This window comes from Emydura macquarii, unplaced genomic scaffold (genome assembly GCF_026122565.2).
Source record: "Emydura macquarii macquarii isolate MOO-44397 ecotype Brisbane River unplaced genomic scaffold, CSIRO-AGI_Emac_v2 contig_2422, whole genome shotgun sequence".
Taxonomy (NCBI): Eukaryota; Metazoa; Chordata; order Testudines; family Chelidae; genus Emydura; species Emydura macquarii.
In genome coordinates this window covers 17,880,147-17,891,036 of record NW_027132559.1, presented here as the reverse complement: position 1 = coordinate 17,891,036, position 10,890 = coordinate 17,880,147, and the positions used below count along the sequence as shown (strand labels likewise).

Below are 10,890 nucleotides of genomic sequence, written 5' to 3'. Positions count from 1 at the left end.
CCGCTGACCAGCGCTGCTGTAGGAAACCGCATTTCAGCAAAATACATAGGGGGACTTACAGAAGATACAATGAAACCATGTAGTAAAGCATCGCTGCTTCCTGTTTTAGGTCTGGTGAAACACTCATCACGGAGCACAGAAAGTTAGGGGCCACGCCGGCAAGCCCTCCGAGTGTGGAGCTCCTCTCCGAGACAAAGGAAGTTCTGTACATAGAAGACTTTTTCAAGATTGTATATGTAGGGTGAGAGTTTCACAAGCCCTCATCACTGACCTAAGTCCGCTCCCACTGAAGTCAGTAGAGCAGGAATAGGCCATTAGAGCATTTTGGCTACATTTAAAAAAAAAAAAAGCAGTGCAAATCCATTGGGCCAAAGTCTGCTGTAAATTTCCATGTCAATTAGGAGAAAACCTATGACTTTAATGGAGTAATTCCAATATTATGCTGCTAGAACTAAGAGTAGAATTTGGCCCCTTGACTCTTGCCATTCTTTTATCTTCCATTTCACATCTTCATGTGAGCGCTGACCTGCTGATGGGAAAGAGATGAGTTGTTATTCAGATTCTGCAGTGGGCTAATCAGTGCATGTAGTAACATGGAGGCCTATCGTGCAGTTAGTTTTCAAACAGAACTCTCCATGGCCTTCGATGGCAAGTTCTTGAATATACATCTGTAAATTGGCACAATCTGCCCAATTAGAACTATTTTACTCTAATACAGGGGCTTCCAAACATAGCATAGTATACCCCTGGGAGTACACCAGACACCATTAGGGGGTATACAGCAGAAATTGGTGGATTTTATTTATTTATTGCATTTTCGCAATAGGCTATTCAGAGGGAGCTTTAAAACTCTGTGGGAATTTGTGATATAAAATACGGTAGTTAATTTACTTCAAGATGTACCCATGAGAACACAGATACAGAGACGTTGACGTACAGAGCCCTCACCTCAAATCACCGCACAACGCAGGTTCAGTTACCCAGCAACTGTCCAGTTTAACTGAGCTCAGAACTTAGTCAGAATTGTTTCTTTCCGGTTGTATATGTCACATTAAAACTATATCTGTACATAGCAGTGAAATATGGGCAGATGGCTAAAGACAGGCAGTGTGAAGAAGAACATACAAAGTACCAGTGATGAGAAGAGGAGGGGTAGGTGGGCAGCTGGTAGATCTGGAAGAGGATGTGGAATAAGAAAAGTTTGGGAACTTCTGTTCTAGTAGCATATAAATCTTCAGATAAAGAAAGTTTATGGAACTAAACAAATACCTTCATCAGCATTGGGGTTTATTTGTATTTATGAAAAATTTTGGAATAAAAATTAAATAAGCAAACACAAATAGCAGCCCTGGCCAAGTATACTAGGAATTTTAAAAAAACCTAGAGTGCAATCATACTTTGCCATGCAAGACTTACATAACTGTATGTTCTAAATTGCTCCCAACCCATTTCTACTAAAGATCTGCCCTAAAAATCAAGGCCTACATTTTCAAAGGTGACTAATGATTTTGAATGCCCAATTTGAGATATAGCTGTGGGATTTTCAGTGGCCCCTTTAAGATGTCCATAGGCTGGTGGGCTTAATCACCAGCCTGGGGGAAACAAGCCATGAAGGCCCGGTTCAGTGTATAGCCCTTACTTCAAGGCCCTATTCATTCTCCCACATAAAAAAAAAAGGAAACATGGAACAACAACAAAAAGGAATAGTCCTGATCCTCACCTATCTTCTGGAGCTCTCTGGCCTTCAGCCAATTACTGGACAGGCCCTTTTCCAGGTCTATAGGGCCTACTCACCCTCTCACAGATCTCTGCTGTAGCCCCAGGACAGTGTACTCCCAGGCTCCCTCATTTATGTCCTCCAGCTGGAACTCATCAGCCCCAATTCCTTGATGCTGTCCAGCTGGGTCAGATAATTCCCAGCACCTGCCTGCAGGGCTCCTCTCCAGACCAGAGCTAGCTGCTTCCTAGGCTCCCATAGCCCTTAAAGGAGCAAAGCCTTCTGCTACCGTGTTTCTGTTTGGGTACCCAAAAACTGAGACTTTCCATACATTTTCAAAAATGACTACATGCTTTGTCATCATTTACAAAATATATCACCTGAGTCTGACCATCTGCAAATTGACAGTCATTTATAACTAGTTAAACATCAAGGTCGGCTGTGTGTTTTCATTCTACATCCTTTGAGACTGAGTCTGCTGCATATGATAGAAGGAACCAAATAACTTTATTTCTGTATGCTGTTATTATGATTGATGATGGGGAGTGACATCTTAACACTTTTAATTTTCAGAATGCAGTATTATCCAGGAGTACTGGATAATTTATTTGTACTATGCAATTAAGTTACTAATAGATCCTTGCCTAATAGCAAAATCATCTTAAATTTGACCTGAAATGCTTTTTTAAAAACAAGGGCACAAATTCTTCTGATATCCCAAAACCTTTCAGTATATAGAGCAAATTCTGCTCTAAGTTACACACATAGAAATCCAGAGCAGGCAATGAAGTTATTTCGGAGTTACACACACACTACGCACGTACACTTAAAATGACTAATAAATACATTTTAAAATAACATTGCTTACAATTAATTCCTCCTTCAACTACCTGCCAAAACCTGAGCTCAGACCAGCAATGTTCTGTCTATTGCATACTATGGAAAGTTACATTATTAACAGCGGCGTATAGACAGTAGCTGCTTACTTATTTTAGGGGTTACTGAAGTCAGCAATGGTTACAGGAGAAATGAAGACATTTGGGGAGGAGACATGACCGCAAGTCCTGACAGGTAAAACACTTTCAGTTTTACCTTAACATAAAACATCTAAACTGCCTTTCTGATACAGGCACAACAGTATAATGAACATTTTGCATAATCATATGTTCTCAGGCCAGTGTTTCCGAAGAAATCCAAAGTACTTAGACACCCAAATTGTATTTAATCTTGATGATTTGGGGACCCTAATTCCTATAGACTCTTTCGACAATTCCACACCCTGTGCAATTCCCACGTGGTTTGGCAAAGAGATTTCAAAATGTTGGCACTCAGACGTGATAGGGATGAGCCAATTAGACTGACGGACAGATGGAGAGAGCACGAATATTTCAAGAGTGTTAAATATTTCCTAGCAGTTGGCTTGCAGCTCCCAGTTTGAGAACTGAAGGGTATAGGCCTGACTTTTCCTGATCCTGCTTATGACAATGGCATCATTGGGACAGGGCCCTCTAGGGGCTGTGGTATATATGCTCAGACATTGCTGAATTAGAGGAGGAAAAATGATGGTTAAGAAAGAAGGAAGGAAAAGGCCAACTCCACTGAACTTTTAGTTCTTCTGGCGAGCTCATGAAGTTGAGAAATTTGTGTTGTGACCCTGAGAAATACAAAATAAACAGAAAATGTACCAGTTGCTTGTTTTCATGTTGATAAATTCCCCAGGCTAATATTGGAAGCCCTCCAACTACTGTATATGCTTCAGAAATGTGTAGAGAAACCTGTTAACCCTACCTGATTTGGCTTGTGGTTTCTGTGAGCGCTTCATTCCTTCTCATCAAGAAAAACAATGAACAAGAAATGCCCAGCTAGTAGGGGGCTGGCAGCCTCTCTGATCAGTCTGCCACTCACCATGTACAGTATCTATCAGAGCTGTCTGATTGGCAGTGGGATTGGCTGTAAAGCAGTCAGCTAGGGAATTTAATACATAAACCTTTGGAGAGCTCACTCCCTCTGCTGTCTGCCAGTGCCAGAGTTTGGCAAGCTTCAGATCACTGTGCAAGAGTATTTTTATTCAGTTAGACCTTTGACTGAAGAGTCAGAGCCAGATTTCTACTCCATTAACTGGCGTAAGTACAGAGCAACGCGCTTCAGGTCAGAGCATCTCCTCTGTAGTCAGCACTCTGCTCCCTGGAAGAAGGCGTGGGAAGGACGGTGGGGGCATTTGTAGATTTAGGAATCATTCTGAATTGATTTCCTCGCTACTGCATCTTTACATTTCTAAGGAGTCTGCCTGTCTGCAGGAGCAACTGCTAATTTGCAAGGGAGAGCTGTTGCAGCTTGTTCCAGTGGGGAGACACACACCATGCTCTCTATTTTTATTCTCATGTTCTATCCCACTTAATCTAACAAATTAACTGGGACTGACAGCATGTGGCTACACCTTGGGTATGGAAATACAGAACAGCCAGCTCCAAAGCCTCATCCTCCTTCCCTAGAGCCCTAGAGAAGCCCCCTTGTTGGAGCTCCATGTTTCAGGACTCAGTTTTGGAGAGCAGAACAAGGGAGTGGCTGCAGCGCTGTCCCGTGCAATATTTCCATTGTATCAATGCTCCCTAATTTCTCTCTGTCATTGCTTCTAGGAACCCTGCTGCAGCCATGTTGCCAGGGGAGAGGGTAGGACAGCATCCATCCAGGTGGCTCCTGCCTCCACAGCCACGAAAGGTTCCTCCCTCATGGAGCTGGGAGTCCTTCCCCCTTCTAAACCCATAGAAACAGCGAGCAGGAAACTCTGAAAGGAGCCACTCTCCTGCCCAAGTCTTTGCAGGATCAGGAGCTACATAGAAAGTAATTCAACCCTCCTCCCTCCCCCCCCCCCCCACACACACACACAAACTCAGCCCCCCGGGCCCATGCAATCCTTCCCTTCACTTGTTAAGGTTGTCAACAAGGGGTGCTTGTCACTTCCAGAGTGCAATCCAGACCAGTGAGGGCTGTGTCACCACCTGCCCTGCAACCTTGGGTGCCTCACAATGCTTTGCTGCTGTAGCTCCCAACCTGAGCCGCTCACAAACAGCCTGAGAGCATGCAGGTCACACCTGGATGTCTGTGTATGGCTTCAGCCCTGGTCCAGAAACGCTGACCCCAGCAGCCTGTCAGCAACATTCCAGTCACACTCTGGCTTCCGCTAGCTTTGGTTATTATTTGCAGGGTGACCCCAACACACTCCCAGTTCCGAATTTTCCCCAAAAGTGTGTTCTGCCCTATCCAGCCCTCTCCTGGGCAGTTCAGATAGTAAAGGTCGGTTGCCCCTGTAAAGAGTCAATGTCCAGCAGCTTGCTATTTTAACTGGAGTTTAAAAACAGTTCAGTTTAAACACAACCCTGGATTAGTTTAGATTAAAAACAAAAACAAAAATTATTTTCAAATTAACTACAAAGAGAGGGATTTTAAATGAGTACAAGTATAAGGTATTAATAACAGAAATGATTACAAGAAAAATAAAGGTAAAATGCTTCCTAGTAGCTAAAACTTAACAAGCTAGTCTTGGTTCACGGAAAAATCTTTACCACATGTTCCCAGCAACATTGCTGACCAAATTCTCACATCAGAATCCCCCCTAAAGTCAAGGACTGGTTTCTTTGTCTTAGGTGAAAGAGAGAGGCAGAGAGATAGCTTTGAGGTATTTTTGCCCCTCATTTTTATCTTCCAGTCATCCTTTGAAGTTCACTTTTCTGAAGGTTACCTCTAGATAAAGTTCATTCTAGCTATGAGGATGGAGACATGGAGTCTCATGGTGAAAGAGGATCTATGTTGTTGTTTGCTAAAATGCAGATCGAGCTGTTCCTGCCCCACTTTATTGCCAAAGAATGGCCACTTGATTGGTGATTGCCAATCAACTTTGATGACACCTGGCTAGAGGCATCAACTTATCCTTTTGTCTTTGAGAAACCAGTTTATCCTCTCCTCAGACTTGTCCGGTAAATACACTGTAGTCATAATTTCAGTTTATGTTCGTAATTCTTAATATGTATTTTGTACATACATGACATAAGAATATTGATGATCAGTGGGTTATTAGTTTTTAAATATACCTCACTAAGCATATTGTACCAAAGATTATTGCAATCACGTGTAGGGTGTGAATACAGGTCCTTTCAGTCACAGTGCTCAATTTTGTTTTTTGTGGTGAGGGCCCTGCCCACAGGGAACTGGATTGAGACCCACCAACTCATTTCATAGAAGTCACCCAGCAGTCCAGTGAGCCAGAAATGCTAAGATCCCTTCCCCCTCATCAATCCATCCTCATCAATCTCCAAAATATTATTTTCTGAAATGCATAATGCAATTTTAAGTATAGAATGTCAGGCATAGGAGGAGGGGCCACTGGCTGACTCAGGCTCCTGGAAAAGGAATGTGAAGCCTTTCATCTCTAGGTAATTCAGTCAGTGTAACTAAACATTGCTACTGTGAGGCAGGTGTTTGGTGGCCTGTATGAAAAGATTAGGTGATTCTAGCTCAGTTAATCGTGAAGAGGTATATATCACCACATCATCTCAGCCATTGACACCAGGGGCCCAATACAACGCCCACTGAAGTCATTTGGAGTCTTTCCAACAGGTGTTGGATCAGGCCTCAAATGACAATTTCAGCAGCAGAGATGGCAAAGACTGAATGATACTTCTCTGAATTACTGCCTTACCCCTAGCAGATGTCCCTCTAGCTCAGGAATGAGGCACATTATTGTGGCAGTATCGGGAAGTTTTCACTGCTGTGACCCATGTTTATCCTCTTCTGTGGATAACCAGAGGACTTCATTCTTCAGTATTGCCAATTGGAAGTCTTGTACAATGATCAAATTCAGTACATATTTAAAGAAGAACTGAAAAAGTCCTTCAGGGTTTCTATTAGAGCTGGTGAAAGCATGTTCATTGAGCTGAATATTTGCCTAATTCTGGTCTTTCCTGGTCTGTAAATCATTTCTGATATGTGAGAATGTGTTAGCATTATTTACAGGTATTTATGAGTAGTTTGGATGAATAATTTTCAGACTCTGTGTGGCTTGCAAATTGTTCGCTACAACTATTAGCTATTGTACAATTTGTGGTGGATGACTGACCACATGGTATTGTTTCTCCTCCCTGACTGGATGATTGATGCTTTTGTAACAGGAATGTGGTGAATAGTAAATAACTAATAATCCTTCAGGTGTGAATTCTGGCTTCCCAGATAGTTATATGAATACCAGCAATCATCTGAATATTCACAAATAACAAACAATCCCATAGATAACAGCAAATTAAATCCAAATAATTTATTTGTGACTATATTTGCCTATCTACTTTGTCATTATCCACCCAGGTCTAGCTTCTAGGATTTAGTATTCTATTTCCATATTTCAAGTTCAGAAACTGCAGACGACAAAGTCAGGACATACAGCTAGTTTTGACCAAAAAATGACAGTGCAATTATTTTTCACATGGATTCCAGTGCAGGCATATTTTAAGGGACAAGCAAGCTACCAGCAGAATATATATGATATTAATATTAGATGGAATAGGTCTGAAATCCTAAGGTAAGCAAGCTCAGAGACAGATACTCCAGACTGAGACTTGAATTCATGGCTGAACAGGAATATAATAATTATTGTTGTTATCTTTACTTTGGGCTCATCTACAATATTAGCCAAGTAGAGTGCTACTGTCTCTCACATAAAATATTGGCTTTGAAAAGCCACCTAATGAACCATGAGTTTTGTAAGGTGCTTCTACCTCTTTCATGGCAGAGTTTGAGATTTTTTTCTCAAGTCTAGTTATCTCTAAAAACCTGACTTTTAATGTCTAGCTCCTCTGAGTTACGTAGCAGATAGTTGTGTTAGGTAACAGCCTTATTGACTATTCTTAAATTGATTATGAGATCGCCTCAAAATCATATTTCAGAAGCATGGAGAGGCGTTTTTGTCCATTTGTACAGGCCTATATTTAACAATGGCACTCTTCCTCTTACCTCAAAGATCAGACGTTAAAATAACTTGAATTCAGATAATGAAAGAGTGCATTTTGGGGCCTGCCAGAAGAAAATCTAAGAAAAACGGGTCATGTAGAGTCACAAACTCTTGAACTTGCCAAGAGTAGAATTACCACGATGACTGACAAAGCTTTGAAATCATTTTACAGTGCTTTATTCTGAAGATATAAAAACCCCAATGGCTATCAGTTGTGTGACACTGGCAGACCGGGTGCCAGCTCATGCCAACGTCCCCATATCTCATCTGGGCACTGACAGATACTTAGCTGGAGTCAATCTAGTTCACCTGTGTGTTAGTATTGTTAAAATAGATATTAGAATTATAAGGATGTGTTTGGTGTTTAGACTTTATTGAATGTTTGTGAGCCACTGCATGCATTTATCTTGTAATATCTGTGCTCCATATTGTCATGTAATATTTCAGCTGTGTATTGTGAACCTCCGTGACTGTATGAATCACCATAAAAGAGAGGGACAATTAGTGTAAAGAGCTGCTCTCCAACATAAATTGTTATGCCCCGCCTGAAAGGGGAGATCCATCAATACCAAGCAGTCTATGGATGGATCTTACAATTGGAAATTCCATACATCTGGATTGAGGAATCATCAACAAAAGGACTAAAGACATTTATTGTTGTTCAGCTCTCCTCGCCATGAAGATGAGTCATGTGAACAGACTCCGCTCATCGGTTTGCAGCTCAGACCAACTGACAGCAGGGGGATAAAAACCCCAAACAAAAGGAACTAGCTATCTCTATGCTGCTTGAACTCTGGGGTTGGGGCAAATGTTTCTAAGCATAAGCAAGAGATCTACAGCTGCTTAGCCTGTGTTAGCCCCAAAGGACAGACAGATCTTGCTGATTATAGAAATCTCTATTACCTTTTGAAACCTAAGACTGTAACTCATTCAGGTGTCTGTTTGTTTGCTTTAACCTTGTAAATAACTGTCCAACTTCCTGTTCCTATTTAATACATTTTCATATAGTTTACTATGGGATTGGCTACAAGTATTGTCTTTGGTGTGAGACCTAAAGCACAATTAACTTGGGGTAAATACTGGTCCTTTGGGATTAGGAGTAAATTGAATATTGCTGTGCTTCTTGGTGTAAGGGGCCATCTATCACAGAGACATGCTCACCTGGGTGGCAAGACAGACCAGACTACCCAATGGGAATATCTGTGACTGCATGTTAAAAGCTATTAATATGCCTGAGAGGAGTTTCCACTTGGTGCAATTGGGTGGTGAAATCTAAGTTTAGATCACACACCCAATTTGGGGTTTGTATTTAAGTCTGAGGCTGGTACTCATGCTCTTGCATCACCATTGGGAGTGTCACAAGTTGTCTGAAAAGAAGTCAAGTACCAAAGCCCATCCTGCCTGTCAATTCAGCTCTTTTCTTTGAGATCGTAGCATTCACAATCTGTCAAGTTTTGCAAGTTTGACTGTAAAAGCAAACAGTAGGGAGAATCTCTCAGTGCAACCCATGGTGTTCTTCTGGAGCTTAAAATGCTTATATTCCTATTCTAATTGTCAGGATGTACTATGCTGTACAGGTCCCATATCGTCCATTCCCAAAGGTATGAGAAGTTACTCAGTGAAAACTAGTACACAGGGCTAGGAATTTAATCAATTAGTTCTTGGACTTCCCTTAAAAACAGCACTGAACCTACTTTCTGAGAGCTTTCAGGAAGGATTTTATTAAAAATCTGCAAAATTAAATGTCTTTTGTTCTTAAAGGTGTCTTACAATATTACTGACCAGTATGACAGGAGAAGAGAGTAACAGTAAAGAATACAAGATAGGGTTTGAATTTAATAATATTCTTGGACATATGGAAAGAATTGAAAACTCAGTATGTTTTGATCCTGATGAAAGTTGAGGCTCCCTCTCCCCTCTCAGATGTTCCTCCCATTTTCATTTTGATGGCATGATGGGCCTCAATGGACTAGATGCTGGAAGGAAGTCCAATTAGATTAACACCACTCCCAAAACAATTAAGCAATCTCCATAGCCTTCCCAGACCCAGTTGCTCCCATAAGTGAGAAACTGGGTAAAAGACTTGAATCCACGGAATAAGAGGTCAGGTCTCTAATTATGTGGATCAGATAACTCAGTTTATAAAAAGAGTTATCCTGCCTCATAAAAAACAACATATCATTTCTCTTTCAGTCTCATGCAACAAACATAAGATTGTTCTTCATTGTTGATTTTGTAGAGCCATTAAGGAGACTCAGAGTAAACCTGACTAGTATTTCTCATTAGAGCTGAGATTAAAAGTACCTATGTCAACAAAATTGGTATAGCAATCGCTCTAGAGCAATACAACTTCCAATACTGCTTTCTCTAACAAGATGGAAAGAAGACAGAAGTGCAATTGATTATATTATTGGCCTATCCTCGTTAGATTGTAGGGTGGCTTGCTTTTTGGAAGTCACTATTACAGAATGACTTCCTGATTTTAAATTAATGTCACTTAGCAGAAAGATGGCTAATGCTGAACTTTTAAGTTATAAATCTTTAATTTTTAAAGAATACTTTGATACTGAAGCCCTATGCCAAATTTATTAGATAAGATCAAAAAACTTTGCCTAATATTATTGTGGAAAGTTAAGCAATGACTTTCTGTGAGATATTTTCCATGACAGTTACACTATGTAATACTGTAGATGTCAAGAGCTGATGGATGACTGAAATAAGGATGAATTAGAAGTCTGCTCTTTTTCTGTGGATTAGAGGTATTAATCAAATTGGTCTTACCTTAGAAAACAAGATCCAGTTAAATACATCCAACCTGTTGTCTTCCAAATTAGGATAATGACTACTTTAAAGTAAGGGAAGCTTGGCACAATGACATTAGACTTGTATCTCTACGACCCGAGATAGCTTATCTGAATTGTATTTTAAGAGAAAAACTACATTTCAGAGCATTCTCCTTCTTTTAAGTAAAAGTTACCCAAGATATCTCTGACCAGCACTGGCCCCCAGTGGAAGGTTTTAGTCTCTGAAGAGGTTGAATATTTAATTCTCCAGAAGAGACAGTATCCTGATAAATGTCAGCCTCCATCAGAGTTGATGCATGAAGGAGGCACGTGACCCACCCGGATTTGCTGATTGACTTGTACTGAGCATACTCACATGGACTGAGCATGCT

General features: G+C 40.9%; 1 long non-coding RNA gene across 1 annotated transcript; it reads right to left on the bottom strand.

Moving 5' to 3' along the window:
• Nucleotides 1-216: 216 nt before the first annotated feature.
• LOC137162086 (uncharacterized) lies at nucleotides 217-1,813 on the bottom strand. Its single transcript, XR_010922270.1, has 2 exons — nucleotides 1,721-1,813; nucleotides 217-529 (listed from the first exon to the last, which is right to left on the bottom strand). It is a non-coding gene; the product is annotated as an uncharacterized lncRNA (long non-coding RNA).
• Nucleotides 1,814-10,890: the final 9,077 nt, after the last annotated feature.